The 16,570-nt window shown below is 37.9% G+C and overlaps 1 protein-coding gene across 6 annotated transcripts in view; it reads left to right on the top strand.

Annotated features, from left to right (window-relative positions):
* LOC126162871 (pumilio homolog 2) overlaps window positions 1-16,570 on the top strand; it is a 593,093-nt gene that overhangs the window by 309,108 nt on the left and 267,415 nt on the right. The window lies entirely within an intron of this gene.

The following is a 16,570-nucleotide window of genomic DNA, read 5'->3' as shown; positions in this document are numbered from 1 at the left end:
CATAAACACTGCTGCAGTCATTGTGAGAGAGAATCGACGAGTGACCTTAAGATCATTTTATGAAATCCTGAACACTTCATTCGGTGCCACCCACATGTTGGCAACAGAAAAAATACACGACACGAGTTTGTGCGTGATGGGTTCCAAGACTGTTGATTCCCAAACAGAAGGACATTCGCATGCAGGTCTACATGCAGTTAAAGTTGATGTTGGAGGAATATCTGGAGTTTCTTTCAACCCCCAAAAAAGCAAAAGTGGTTGCTTCTGCTGGGAAAGTTATGGTCATCTAATTCTTTAATATTCATGGAATGGTTTGTCAGCATATTGTACCTGCACACACATTAGTAACTGGACAATACTACAGGGATGTCCTGAAAAAGTTGCAAGTCCATATCAGGCGCAAAAGACCAAATTTCCTTGAAGCAGGCTGGATGCTGCACCATGATAAAGCGCGGCTGTATATTGCCAATGTCATTGCTGAATATCTTGCAAAAATCAGTGTGGAGTGCATACCTCACTCTCCCTATAGTCCAGATTTAGCCCCATGTGATGTTTTCTATTCCTTAACATGAAGAAACGCCTTCATGGGAGGCATTATCAATCATCAGAAGCAATGGTGAAGGCTACTGAGGTGATTCTGAAGGTCCTCTCAAAAAATGGTTTGCAGCATGTAAGACTGGCAGAAACACTATGACAAGTGCGTCAGATTCATGGGAGACTTCTTTGAGAAGGACCATCAAAATTATGAGGATGAGTAAAAGCATGTTGGAAAAAAAAAAAAAAAAAAAAAAAAAAAAAAAAAAAAAAAAAAAAAAAAAAAAACACATGATCATTCTTTATTGAACAGCTCTCGTATGTGTCTAGGTCCAGAGTAATTTAAATTCAAATGCTTAAATTATGTAGTGACAGGTGATAATCTTGTCTCTCTTTATGGCATTTGGTCATAGTGTGTGTTGCAGTCCTCTATTCCTGTGCAGTCTGTTTCACAATCCTGTTTCTGGAAGTTAGAAGTGCAAATTATACTGAGTAAATTTGACAGAAGTGCAGTAACATTCTTCCTCTCTACATCTCATTTGGCACCATCCAGTTGTCTGGTTAACATTTTGAAACTATGGTTTCTAAAGGTTGTGTGAATTCAAGGAATGACATTTTCTTTAAAAGAACACCTCTCACCTGTTTTAGGATAAGTGCTGGTGAAAAGTTTTCCTTGATACGAGTGTTCATTCCTTTCACTTTCCATTGCTTTTCTATTTTGCTATCTTTTATGATGTTTATTCCGTGTGCTGCGTGTAGCTTACCTTGTATATTGCGTTTACACACACTGAAATCTTACACACACTTTTACTATGTTGCTAATGCTAATGTACAGATGATTGGTCAAATCCTTCCTTTGTAACTTTGAATTTTGACCATTCAACTGTTCGGCATTGTTACCGTGTCTCTTATAAAATTACCTCTCTCATTTTATCGTTTGACATGCCTTACAGTTATTGATGCAAGATTTTCAACATCCCTTGCTGGATTTGGAACAATTTCTTCACTTTTTTATGAAATATGCCACAATTTTCTTCACTGTTTGCATACTTCTAGATTTTGGTTGTAATGAACTTCCTTCTGTTCTGATAGAAATGTAAACTGTACACTTCTAGGTCTGTAAGATGGGATATTTATTATAACAAATTAGTGTGGTAAAACATCCTAGAATGTGGACCAATTAGGTCATGCTGACTTCTATTGTTGTATAAAGGCATTGTTATTATGAATATCTGATGGGATATTACACAGTGTCAATTATTGAACTATATGAAAAAAAAATCATCATAACTTCTGAACAGTTTGCGTTAGGATGTTCAAACTGCATCATTGGGCTCGGGGCATTATGGGAATTGGTACGCGCATGCGCAGATGCCTTGTTGTTGTTGGCCATTTGCACGTGAAAATGTCACCGTACTGCATGCCTGAGCACATAGCGCTTGTGAAGGCCTTCTATGTGAGCAATAACAGCCCAATTGCGGATCAAAGGAATTTGGAACCGAATTAAAGGTGAAGACAAATGCTCAAGTGTGCTAACAATCAAGAATTTTATTTGCAAGTTTGAGAGAACGGGTAGTGTTCGTGATGGCAGTGTTGGCAGTGTTGGCAATGTCAGTTGTCCAAAAAACGATGAAAAACGCCTGAAAACATTGACAAGACATGTGCTGTGTTTCAATCCGGCCCCAGGAAACCGATCACACGAGCTGCACGTCATTTGGGAATCAACCGGGAGAACTGCGACAAATTATTGTTGAAGACCTGCACCTCTTCTCATACAAAATTCAAACCTATCTGCCATTATAAGCCCCAGGGCTATAGAATAGCAGGTTTATTCTGCCAGCACTGTTGTCCACAGAATTGACGAACAGGACTTTGATGTGAATGTGGTTTGGTTTAGCAATGGAGCCCACATTCATTTAGATAGGTTCATCAATAAGCAAAATTGGCACACTTGGGGGCTGAGAATCTACATTTCGTGATTGAGAAGTCTCTTCACCATCAACAGGTGACTGTGGTGTGCAGTGTCCAGTCACGGAATAATCGGTGCAATATTGGCATGGTGACTACTGAACGGTACATGAAGGTTTTGGTAAATGATTTCATCCCCATTATCCAAAGTGACCCTGATTTTGCCAAGATGTAGCTCCTGCAAGATGTAGCTCCTGCAAGATGTAGCTCCTGCAAGATGTAGCTCCTGCAAGATGTAGCTCCTGCAAGATGTAGCTCCTGCAAGATGTAGCTCCTGCAAGATGTAGCTCAACCCCATCGAAGTAGGAAAGTTATTTCATGGAGGAGCACTATGGGGACCGCATTCTGTCTGTGGGGTACCCAGAGGCCACTGGCACGGGCTTCGATTGGCTGCTGTATTCTGAGGATCTGAACACACCGGACTCGTTTTTGTGGGACAATATTAAAGACATGGTGTACAGCAATAACCCCAAAACCATTGCTGAACTGGAAAGAGGCATTCAGGCAGTCATCAACAGCATCGACGTTCTGAGACTTCAGTGGCTCATGCAGAATTTTGCTATTCGTCTGCGCCACATTATCGCCAATGATGACAGGCATATCGAACATTTCATAACCTAAATCCAAATATCTGTAGTGATATTTACATGTTGAAACAAGTGCACACATGCTGTAGTTTGTAACTATTTTATGTTTTTTTTTTTTTTCCTTATGTGTTGGTTCATTCACTGGACATTTTACACAATACTATAGTTAATCACTGTCTAGCATTTGAAAATGTATATAGTCAGTTGTGGAGTTTACAGTGTGTTACTGTCACCTTAAGAAAACACTAATAATTATCAAGTAAGTAACATGTCAGTCACTGAATATATCTGTCATTGATTTTGATCTGGAATTTCATGAAATTTCAGTCACCTACTTTCTCCTCAGAGTGTGAAAATATTTTGTTGGTAGCAGTCTGCATTGGGAGGAATGATCATTGACATAAAATAGGAGGAATCAGAGCTTGCATAGGAAAATTTCAGTATTCTTTTCCCAGCACACTGTTCTCTGTTCTTGGTACGTTTAAAATATACAACCATTTTTGTTGTTTGGTATATTTTTGTAATTTTACAGTTAGTTATTTTGTTATAATAGTGACAGAAGTATATTGTTGGGACTAAAGTTAATGTGAAACATGAAAGTTACAAAAAGTAGAAATTTGAGCTCTTCTGTTGCTTGTTAAAACTATTACATTTTCGTGAACACGATGCTGAACATACTCCTTATCAAATTTTAATATATGTTTTTCTTGTGTCCATTGTTCTGTTACATTACCAAACATCTGTGATGCAGTTATTTATTTCTCAGTTACAGATGTGAAGAGTGTGTGTGTGTGTGTGTGTGTGTGTGTGTGTGTGTGTGTGTGTCTTCTTCATCTAATTCAGCCGAATCAGTAAGCAACTGAAATGTTCGCTGAATTCATCTTGGTCTTATTTTACTATCTTCCTACAATTCTGCTTCACTTTCGTTTTTTGTTTTATATCCAATGTCTTCTTCCCAATAGAGCAAGTTGTCCGGAACGTCAGACAAGACGTCCGCACAATCATCGTAAATAATCCTATTGTCTCTTCCCTCCACCATGACCAAAGGGCACAAGTACTTATAAAAACAAAAAACTTTTAGTGTGTAACTTATTGTTACCTAAACAAAACACCAACAGAATGCAAAAGATACTAACGTGCTGTCGCCAGCCACTACGCGATATTATGCAGACGACACCACTGTGGTGTCGCCGGCCATCGACCACCATTTTGCGCACGACACCACTGTGGTGTTGCCGGATGGCATAGTGTTAATTCAATGAATTCATAAAGCAACTGTTTACAGACAGTAATCTATGACAGGCTATTAATTCAGTGTTGTTGCCAAACAATGTGTTCTAGGTAATTGATGTATGGTATACGGGTACACCACCTGCACAGCACAGACACTCCCGTTACCAAGTATCTTTCCAGGCCACCAAACACATGTAGCTTATACAATTAATTTCCTCCCACTGCGTGCGCACACACGCGCCCACACGCACACGCACATGCACGCGCGGGCAGCAAAAGCCCCAGCCGTTATTTTTTCAAGTTAGCTGTATTACGTCCAGCACCTAACACACTATGATTCTTACTCTTCACAGTATTCCTGGCCAGTTCTGTAGGATTTAGGTCTTCATGGTTTGGCATCCGTAGGTAGGGAAAATTTTGTTGTTCGTAGAATAAAGAGGAAAAGGGTAGGTACTTTTTAATTAAAGAAACAGTTTGACTTTCCTTGTTTCTACATATTTTTAATTGTTTTCTGTCCATTTCTACGTGGTAGTTGAAAGTATTTTTTTGTAATAAAAGAAATAACCAAAAAATGAAATACTTCATTCACAATAATAAAATGATGCCAGGCCCTGTTGTTTGGCAAGGTGGATAGTATCACTTTCCAGTATATATTCATGGTGTCGCATGTATGAAAAATAAGTGACGACTTATTTACTCAGGCACCTTGTAAAATCAAATCCCATAGACAAAAAGTTTTTTCTCAGAATTGCTTTGCTAGCCTTATGTCCAATTCCCTGCGATAAAATTTGTAAATTTTTTGCAGGGACTGTTTTATTTGTATTTGATGTAGTATCACAGAAATAACTGTGTAATAATACATGTATCTATGTCCTTAGTGAAAAATTTATTGTGTACTTCTTACTTGTTCTGCTTCAGGGCAGATACTTGAATCCAGCTCCATTCGGCGAACACTTTTGCTGCTAATAAATGTATGTTGTGTGTCACGTTGTCTCGTGCAAGCCTTTAGATGTAACACTACTTCGGTGACTTGCCCATCTATTTCACTACTTTTATATATAAATGGCTTTTCTTTTGCCTTCACGGAGGTGAGTGAGTGGAGTTCATTCCAGACTTTTCCACCAGAAAAATGTTTGAAGTGGTCACTAGGAGTTGAATTGGAGACCTCATCATTATTAACCAAACAAGCTAAAAACTAAATAACGGTTTCCTTGCTTTCTCTTCAGTAATATTAGTTTTTATTATTGTGACATTAGAAGACTCGAAAGACCATGTATCACAGCAATAATGTGTGCACTGACTATTGGAGAGCATATACTCGGGCAGACAAGGGAACTGAAAATATAATAAAATCTGTCAGTGTTAATGTCCCTCCTTTGCTAATATGCACACAATTGACTTGCTTAACTTTTGCTTGCCAACATTTGCTTGCACTTCCCGCTGACTGTTGCGCCTTGCTCGTTTCTGTCATCAGTTAAAATTAATGATTTCAACAGTAAGATGTTGCAGCTTTCGATGAAGGTATTTTCAGCTATAAGTTTTCACATGCACACAGAGAGATAAGGAATCATAGCAATTCGAATTGTAATGTGACTACCTAGCCATCTGACCAAGCTAGTTTCTGTTACAGCTAGGTTTCAACTTCACTTTGCTGAGTAATACATTGTCAGTGTGAGGGGAAAAGAAAAGAATACATTGCTCAGAACTGAAGTGGAGGAAGGTCCCTCTTTCGCTGCTTAGGCAGTAGCAGTCGCCAGTGATACACTAATGGGTGATTCACTCTAATTTTGGAATAAGTTCCCATGACAATCATGGATTTTGCTGAAATTTTCACACATTCCCAATAAACATTGGTAAAGTTTACTTTCGCCAATTTAGTACTTAGCCTCGTGATGCCAATTGAGGAGCTACTCGACCAAATAGTAGCGGCTTCGGTCAAGAATACAATCGTATGGCGGGGAGAGCAGTGTGCTGACCCCACGCCCTTCCTATCTGCATCCTCCTCCGAGGATGGCACAGCGGTCGGATGGTCCCGGTAGGCCACTCGTGGCCTGAAGACGGAGTGAGTGAGTGAAATATAGTCATTTGATGACCCCATATTGCAGCTATCAACTGTGCAGCCCTGAATTTTCATCAAATTTGGGAGATAATATCTCTGGAAATATTGTCTTGAAATAAGCAAAACTGGGCCATTGTGTGCAACATTTTGCAGTCTCTGGAGCGAAATAATAAAATAGGACTTCCTGACCAATTTTTGCGTGGATAATTTGAAAATGAAATTGGCAGAAAAAGACACTCAGAAAAAATGCGAAGTTCAGATTTTTATACCTCTGAAAGTAAGTGCAGGATAAATCTGAGACTTTGCACTTAGCAACTTACCAATACAAGGCCTTAGGAATAAAATTTCATTCTCCTGCTGCTCTCCAATAGTTTACAGATTGATGGCAAAGTTGATGACTTTTTCTAGAAATGCCAAAAATGACTCTCTTTAGCCCACTTTTACAATATATATGTTAAACTGTTTTAATTAGAAAGACCACCTGAAAACTGGATTTGGTTTTGGAATGCTAGCATATAAGGACCTTCTGTTGGTATTCAAATCAAATCTGACATCTTTTATTACATTCTACAATTGTTTAGTACTCTCTGTGGAATATAATATCAAAAGTTCTGATGATTAGTGAATGAGTTTGAGTCAGACGAAATGCAAATAAAGTAGTCTTTTTTTGTTTATTGTAGATGTCTAAAGCATTCAGCTATACAAAATAATTTATTTAAAAAAGAATCCAATTAAAAGCATAGTTTTCTTTTTTGAATTTCTTCTGAAAAAGTTCCATCAGTGACATCTGACTGGCAGATAGTTTTCTTTATGACTTTCTATAGGTAATTAATGAAACCTGTAAAAAAAATAATAATCAAAAAACTTGAAATAAACATAAGATCAGGAACCTAAAAGACACCACTTCTAGCTTTGGTCTACGACACTTATGGACATGTATCATCTGGCTTGGGATGCAGTGTAAAGAAACTTTTATCAGGTTTGGGGACCTGTGATAGAAAAACCACCCTTGGCTGCTGTTGTACAGCTATCGGACGTGCCCCCTATGTTGATGGCGATGCTGGTTTTATCACTTACGAAAGATCAGCAGTGATTAAGCAACCATGGACCATAGCAACACAGTTATTCTAAGTATGCTATACTTTAAAATGGAATTAAATTAGCACGTCAGTTGCATTACACAATAAAAAGACATATTAATAATTCTCTACAACATGAATCCATTCCAAAACGTGTCAGGAAGACTGCTATGAACTTCACCAAAATTTGAACTGTGTGACAATGGTGTAAAATATGAAGGCTGATAATAAGATGTATGCTACAGCTGTAATGAAACCATAATCTCCACTGCATTGATAATGCACAATTAAACTGCGAAGTTTACAATAAGTTTGATTCTGTAGTTTCAGGAGAAAAACAGACTGAAATACGTCACCCAAAGGATACCCATTTAATGAGTTTTTCATACTTGATCTCGCTTCCTAGTCATCAAAACTTTGATATTTCCTTCCCTAGAGAGTAGTAAACAACTGTAGAATATAATAAAATATGTCATATTTGGGTACCAGCGGAAGATGGATCCATTTTCAATGCACCTCCACACAGAGGTTTTTTTTTTTTTTTTTTTTTTTTTTGGAGGGGGCGGGGGGCATTATATACTTGCATTGCAAAACCAAATCCAGTTTTTAGGTGGCTTGGATCATGGTCTTTCAAATTAAAATGATTTAAGAGAATCTGCAGAAGTCTTTTTGTAAAAGAGGCCCAAAAATAGTCATTTTTGGCAGTTTTTTTATTTAGAATAAAAAAGTCAACTTTGCCCTCACTTCATAAATTACTGGAAACAGGTGGAAAAAAGAAATTTAATAGTCTAAGACCTTGTATTGGTAAGTTGTTACGTGCAAAGTTTCAAGTATATCTCGTAATTACTTTCGGATATATAAAAAGCTAAATGTCAAATTTTTTCAAGCGTCTGTTTTTTGGCCAACTTCACTTCAAATTACCAATATGAAAATTGGACAGGAAATTCTATTTTATTATTTTACTTAAGAGACTGCAAAATATTGTACAAGATGGCCTAGATTTGTTTCTTCCAAGAAAATATTGTGGGAGATATTGTCTCCCAAATTTGCCAAAAATTCACGGGTGGACTGTTGATAGCTGCGGTATTGGGTCAAACAAATGACTATATCTCCAAAAATACTGAAACTTTTCCAATTTTTATTGGGAACATGTGTGTGTGTGTGTGTGTGTGTGTGTGTGTGTGTGTGTGTGTGTGTGTGTGTGTGTGTGTGTGTTTTGAGGAGGGGGCAGGACCTGTAGACCACTTACAATGGAATGACCTTAATATTTATGCAACATGTCAGTGAGCATGCCAACAGTACTCGATTTTTAATAGACGGCACCTAAAGGCCATTAGTGCAAGCCTTTCCACTGCAGAAATGTGGTAACTGTAGATTTATAAGATCGTTTGTAGTACATGTTAATAGAGAATTTCATTGATATTTCTAACCTGTTGAGGAACTTCATTGATTGAAATGAATTACATGACAGGCTGTTTTGACTTCAGGAAGTCTGTCTTCAGACAAGTAGATTTGCTTGTTGGGTGTAATAACTTTATATTCTCTAAGAGCTTAGTTTTTCCTGCTTTTCAAGTATTAGGTACTCTTGCGGACAGTACAGACAGTAAGGCAAGGATATTATCATCTTGAAAAGAAAGGCAATGAATTTAGAAATTCAGTTGCCCATGATGAGCGGATAATCAACATGTGAGGAAGTATTCATTACAGGTAGTATACTGGGAAATTAAATGTAGCAAATTCAGAAACTACTGTTTAATGAAAAGTGCTTTGATGCTGATCAATGGTAAGAAATAACAGATACTCAAGGGATTAACAGTTCTCAACTTTTGAATCGGCAACTCTCAATGAAGGGGTGTGCTAGGCATAAGAATCTTAATTTACAATGTCTCATCTAGATATTATTGAATGCCTAACACTGCGGTTGTCTTCTCTTTAGTGCTTATTATTTCTTGGTAGTGGTTTTCTCTGGGAACCTCCCTAATAATCTACTCATCTGCCTTCTTTCACTGAACCCTTTTGGCAACACTTGAGCTTGCCTGCGCAGACTAGCTGAAAAAATCTGGCACTACAAAATGTGAAGCAATTTGCAATTTCTTCAAAACATCTTGCACCATCGTAAATAGCATAATGACTTTTCATTACTGTGATAGTGGTTAGGTGTTATATCTCAATATACAGGGTGTATCAAAAAAATCATCAGATTTTTAAAAAATCGTAAGTATTATGTTATGTGAGATATGTGCATAAACAACGTACTGTTTCCCGCTAGGTAGCAGCAGTGTGCGCCCACTTCCATTCTAGTAAAAATGGTGTCAGGACAACATACAGTGTTTTGTTGTCTTGTTTTGTGCAGTGTGGGTCAGTAATAACTGTTCAGCGTGACTTTTGTACTAGGTATGGTGTGGATCCTCCTACAAAACAGAGGATTAGATGACAGCATAAACAATTCCAAGAAACAGGTTGTTTGTGTAAAGGCAAATCGTTGGCCCATACCCGAGTGTTTGACACAGACATAGAACACATCTGCCTTAGTTTTACAAAGAGTCCGCAAAAATCCATTTGCCGTTAAGCTCGACACCTCAACATGCCCCCACTGTCCGTATGGTGTGTGTTGCGTTGACGATTACACATGAAACTGTACCAAATTCAGCTACTGCAAGCTCTTTGTGAAGGTGACAAACATCATGTGGAGATCTGTAATTTCGTTCCGGGCAAGTTGGAGGATGACAGTTTTCTTCCTCACTTAGTGTTTAGTGACGAGGCAACATTCCATTTAAATGGAAGGGTGAACTGTCATAATGTTAGAATATGGGGTACCTGAACAACCACATGAAGTTGTACAACATGAGGGGGACTCTCCAAAATTTAATGTGTTTCGTGCTGTTCCATAGGGAAAAGTGTACGGTCCATTTTTCTTTGCTTAGAATACTGTTACAGGAAGCACATATCTTGAGGTGCTTGAGAACTTTCTTTACCCACAGTTGGAGACTGATTCGAATGACTTCATTTACCAACAGGATAGTGCACCACCACACTGGCATCTGGAAGTGCGGGAATTTTTAAAACAAAGGATTACTGAACGATGGATTGGTTACACTCAACCAAATGATTCAGCCTTACATTACTGGCCTCCAAGGTCACCAGATCTGACTATGTGATTATTTCTTGTGGGGGTTTATAAAAGACTCTGTTTATGTGCTCCATTACCAACAACAATGAATGAACTGAGGCATTGCATAACAGCAGCTGTGGAAGCTGTGACTCAAGACGTGCTTACTGCAGTGTGGGAACAATTTGAATACCGTATTGACATACGTCATGCATCTTAAGAGGGGCATGGTGAACACCTGTGAAAAGGCATAAAAAACTTTTTTAGTTTCCTGTTCATCAAAAAACAAATTTCATTGTATATGTTTATTGGTTTTAGAAACATAGACGTGCCAAATCAGATGGGTCTTTTTGATACACCCTTATACATAGCTGACAGTGTTTGTGATGCAGCACTGATGATTCACATCTTTCCTAAGTTATCAGGAACAGGGCATTGAACATGTCACTGAGCAAATTGATTGGTAGTTATGACATTTAACTCTGACATGAATGTCTTCACCTTCATTTAGTTTCCCTAAATGTGTGTAGTAAATGTGAAACGTGACACATGGGTTGGCAGGTCTCCACCCCACCCCACCTGTTTGCATCTTCATTATACCACCAACAAGCAGATGTGGCAGGCACAAGAGGAATGACAATTCTCCCATTCCTCGAGTTCTTCAGTTGCTGACAGAAAGGTTTTATCTTGACCATTGACTGTAAATAAACATGGCTTTCACATTTTCATTACTACTGCAGTGATCTAAACAGTATCATAAAGACACACTAGTGACCAAAAGACACATTTGTCACTGGCATCATTTGGTTATTTCACCCAATGCTCAATCGACTTGTTAGTACATCCACTTTTTACCATAGCACTTTGATTTTCTTTACATAGTTTCCTATTTAAGTGTGTGCAGTTTTTTAAGTTTGGAACATGTCAAACAAAGGAAATCATACACAAGGGTTACAAATTACTTTACAACCTTAAAGAGATATGCAGAAGAGAAGAAGAAGAAGAAAATGACTGATTCAGAGGCTGTGTATCAGTGAAGGTGTGTGGTATTTATCTTGAAACAGTCCACAGAATATGTGTAGAAGCATGTGAGGAAGAAAATTGTGTTTGAGGTAAAACTTACTGTCTTTGAAAATTTCAAGTAGAATGAGGTGAGGATTCGTGCATTGTTTTAGAATTCTGCTATCATTTTTCTCACTGCTGAAAATTGAAACATGTCTCAAATGTGCAGATGACCTTTCAAGGTGGAAAATGCTCATAAACAAATCTTGTCGACAATTGTATTGGTTAATATAATGCTATGAAGCCATTTGGCAGGATTCAAAGTAGAACAACGGTCAAAAGTGCCAACAGATCCAAAAAAGAAATTTATTGTAACATACCGTATTTACTCGAATCTAAGCCGCACCTGAAAAATGAGACTCGAAATCAAGGAAAAAAAATTTTCCCGAATCTAAGCCGCACCTGAAATTTGAGACTCGAAATTCAAGGGGAGAGAAAAGTTTTAGGCCGCATCTCCAAATCAAAACGAAGTTGGTCCATTGTAATATGTGACATAATTTAGGTCAAATGAATGACGATACAGCTACAGTAGTTTGGTTCGAGTCGTAAGCTTAGCAGTTAAGCTTTACCAGGTAGCCACTGCTATGCGTCAGGTGCCCCGTCCGTATTTATACGGGTACCCTTCCTTTTTCACGTGCTTCGTCTGGTTTGAATTGATTGCTTATTTTTCTTTGCTCAGATAAGTGCCGTTCTCTTTGTTACAAGTGTTTACGTCACTCTAAGCTGAAAATGCATTGCTGTACTGTGTCATGCATTGTTTGTCGCATTCTGATAATGAGTGTTTACGACCTGTCGCCGCTCACGACATGGCTTGCTTTTGTGCGCGCTACCGCCGCTTACAATTAAAAAAAAAAGAGGAATAAGTCTTATTAGCGAAACAGTCGCAAGAGACTGCTATTTGTTGTTACTCACACTGCTGCTTTCTTTGATAATGATCAACAAGAACCAAATAATAGATTGCGTATGATAGATGTTCTGAATGAGAGTTAAGCGAAAATTTTTCTCCGTTTGAAAATCCTTGCAGACGCCTCTTTACTACATTACATTCTGCATAGAAATTAGAGTCATCTTAGATTTAAAAATCTAGTGAATTGCCGTGCTTCATTTCTGACTGTATCACTATTAGGCATAAGAATAATACGAATATAAACATGACATGATATGTATATTCTTCCGCGTTTGCTGTTGTCTCACTCTAGTTTCGTAGTTTATTTGGCAGGCAGGATTTAAATGAGATAGCAGCAAACACGAAAGATTACATGGCAAAATGTTTATATTCATATTATTCTTATGGTGAAGAGAATACTGCATGTGATTCACAATTCATAAAAGTTTTTACTAGCAACCATCTCTTCTCACAGCTACGAAAAAATTAAGAACGTAGAGTTGGCCATATTAACAAACATCCCAAACAGTCTTGCCAGTCGGATTTTCGTAGTACATTGAAATGCTGCTACATTTTGAAGATGAACAATACGAAATTTGTATTTACTTCGTTGGATAATGTATGAAAATGCAGTGGTCGAAAATCGGGGCGGAGAAAAAAGCTCGTCTTACACCTTTTTTTTTTTTAAATTTATTTACTGAAGCAGAGGTTTTGGCGCCAGTATTTATCTTTGTGCCTGCAAAGCATGCCTGCGTAGCGCTACATATATTCGATGGCAGAAGTTAGTTGTGGCGGCACCTACCAACATTTTTCAGAACTTCAGATTACTTTGCACTCGATTCTAAGCCGCAGGTGGTATTTTGGATTACAAAAACCGGAAAAATAGTGCGGCTTAGATTCGAGTAAATACGGTAGGATCATAAGTAAGACTTAAACCAAAAGGACAGTGTTTTGCCAAACAATCTCAAAGATTCAGGGGAAAATTGTCACTCCAATAATAATACCTAATGTCAGTAGTTATCCCCCCCCACCCACCCAAGCCCCCCCCCCCTCCCAAAAAAAGAGAGAGAATTCAGTGTCTTGGAAGAACAGAGTATTTTTTAATTACAGTGCTGCTGCACAAAATCAAATATTTCAGGGGAAATAAAGGGCTACAAATGTCTTAGGAATCTACTGAAGCTGACTTCTTAATAGGAGAAATAGTTCATTGTTGGTGAGGATAGCCTTTCATCACTGTCAAACAACCCTTTTGAGTAAGAAACATGAAAGTGAGAAATTATGCATTCAGATTCAAATATTTGCAAATTTACGTACGGAAGCTATTTATCATGTCACTGTAGGAGGCTGGTTTAAGTAGCTACATCAAACTGAAAATGTGCGAGATATTGTGGTCGAAAGTAAGTCATTGGAGAGAAATCCTTAGATAGCAGTATTATTACTTTGAATGACTGCTCAGATATCTTTTTTTTTTTTTTTTTTCTGATAAATTTTCTTCAGCAGGAGTCGTGCCAGAAAATAATGTCTGCTTTACTGCAGTGAAATAACTGTACTTCAAACCAATGTGAAAAATAACATGCACAGCAAACAGTTCACTTAATCAAAGTTTTAATTGACTTATTGATTGTAAATATCCAACAATGAAACTTAAGAGTGACAAATAATGGCATGTGCTGATGCAAAATTCCTGTGAATGACTAATCATAACATATTTGAAAAGACAAGCACTTACAGAGGTAGGTGTGTGTGTGTGTGTGTGTGTGTGTGTGTGTGTGTGTGTGTGTGTGTGTGTGTGTTACTTATGGGGTAACATCAAGAGTAGCATGTTACATTTCATTTCTACCACAGAACCTTGAAGGCTTATGATGCCATTGCAGCAGCTGTTCATACCCTCAGTCCTGACAGCTAGATCGAGTACGAGCAGAATTGGACTACTGATGAGATATGTGCCGTGTGATGAGACATTAAACTCTAACTTACATTCACGTCTTCAGTTCTATAAAAATCAATAATTGTGTTTCTTCCAAGCAGTTTAAGGCTTTCTTTCAGTTGATTCACATGAAAATGGGGTTCTATGTAGCTGAAAATGGTGTCCTATGTAGCATACTGCTTAGATTAAATAAAATAACAGTGAAAAGCAACAGAACAAAAAGGTTCTTGGGTAAGACACTGAGTTCTTTTTATCCTTGCCTGACAATCACAATTTACGTTTTCTTTTGTTTCACGGAGTCCGGTATGTGAGAGTTGCATTTGCATGAATGCGCGTGTGTGTGTGTGTGCTGTCTATTTTGGAAGGAGGCCTGGCCGAAAGCTTACCCATTTAGTAGTCTGTTTGTTGTACCTGTCTGTGACTCAACATCTCTGCTAAATGGTGAGCGGCATTACATCCTTTTCATAATGCTGTCATTGTTCCATCCTGGATTTTCCATTGTTAAATCAGAAAATCAATAATTTAATAAGAATTTTGCGAGTGCCAAATTTTGCTCAAAGTGACATTAATACAGAGGCACTACATTTTGTGATAATGTAAGTACAGAAATACAGCAGTAGTGTTTTAATTAGTAGTCAACAAAACCATTTCTTTTTTCTTTTACATATTTCCTTACAAGAGAATAATAAAATCAGTGGGAAAAAATATACTTCAGAGTTGACTTCCGTTTCTTGTAAAAATCCATTCTTTGGATCAGATGTTCCAAAGTTCACTGTAAAACTCCCTTTGCTGTTGAGGAAGGAATGACAACATTGTCAACAGGTCTTTCTATTTTGCAACTGATAAACACAACTAGTTTTCCAGATGTAGTATGGCCTGACATACATTTGCCGTGATCATTCCTCTTTTGAATACATTGACGTTTTTTCAGTCTGTTGTTTCAGAGCAAGAATTTTTAATAGCTATTTGAGATGCATGAGTACGAGACACTTTGATCCTACTGTATTTGGAGACCTTCGCGCCTGCATTGCCAACATCGTTTCAGCAGCATGTTTAAAATCAAAGAAGTCAGTTACATGTGTTAGAATTGCATGGAAAGGGTTCATAGCTTTAGCTGGCAGATTTCCTAAAGAAAGCAGAGCTTGGCATAAAGACCATGCACCATCTTGTAATGTAATGAATGTCAAACATTGTATCCTCAATTTGATTCGTGGAAAATGCAGTAGAGTTCCAACAACACAGTAGCACTGAACTTGCATTTTTGAAAGAAAATGGCACTTAAAAAGTTCCCAGTTCCAATCTTCAAATGACAAGTATCACTTTGCATAACAGGTAGAAATTAATATTACCAAAGCAGTGATAGAGATGAGTTAAGATACCTTAATCTAACCACACTCAGTGAGGATCTTTTCAATAGTGATGCTGGTTCAAACTGACATAATTGATGTCCAGAGATGGCTTCAGTTAACTTTAATATCTCTGTCTAGCGTTGCCGAGATGTTGGAATTACATTCTCTTTGCAGTTTTAATTGCAATAGGGATTTTTGTTATTTATTTCTCTAGATTACTTACTCACTGATTTACAGTCATCAGAAACTTTTTGAAGCTTGTATATGCTGTTGTTGAAAAAAAATGAAGGTATCGTTACAGAATTTTGCTGCTTTAATTCAAAGCCTGTGTGTGTGTGTGTGTGTGTGTGTGTGGTTCCCCCCCCCCCCCCCCCCCCCCCCCCCCCCCCCCCCCTCCAGTGTAGACTTGGTGGTGGTGGGTGGTAATGGTTCCAAGGGTACCATTTAAATGTGCAGTTGTTCCAAGTTATGGGTGCAAAATGCTACACACTGAATTTGAGATTTTCCATTGCAGATCGGTAATATCTGCATTTTAACTAGCCAAAGCAGTGTTTAAACACTCCTTGCTTGTATCGCACGTCTTCAAACAATGTTAGTCAATGTTCAACTACTTCTATTGATGTAGTATATTTAACATTTGAAGAGGGCCCGTACTGTAATTTGCAACTACTGTTACTTCTGCAAAGAAATATGTAAGTTACGTTCAGACTAAATAATAATGATGGTAATAATCGTCATGAAATACGCAGTTTTCTTTAATGTAGTTGGTTGGTTGGT

The sequence above is a fragment of the Schistocerca cancellata genome, chromosome 2 (assembly GCF_023864275.1).
Source record: "Schistocerca cancellata isolate TAMUIC-IGC-003103 chromosome 2, iqSchCanc2.1, whole genome shotgun sequence".
Classification (NCBI taxonomy): Eukaryota; Metazoa; Arthropoda; class Insecta; order Orthoptera; family Acrididae; genus Schistocerca; species Schistocerca cancellata.
Note: the sequence above shows the minus strand (reverse complement) of the source record. Positions and strands in the feature narration are given on the sequence as shown.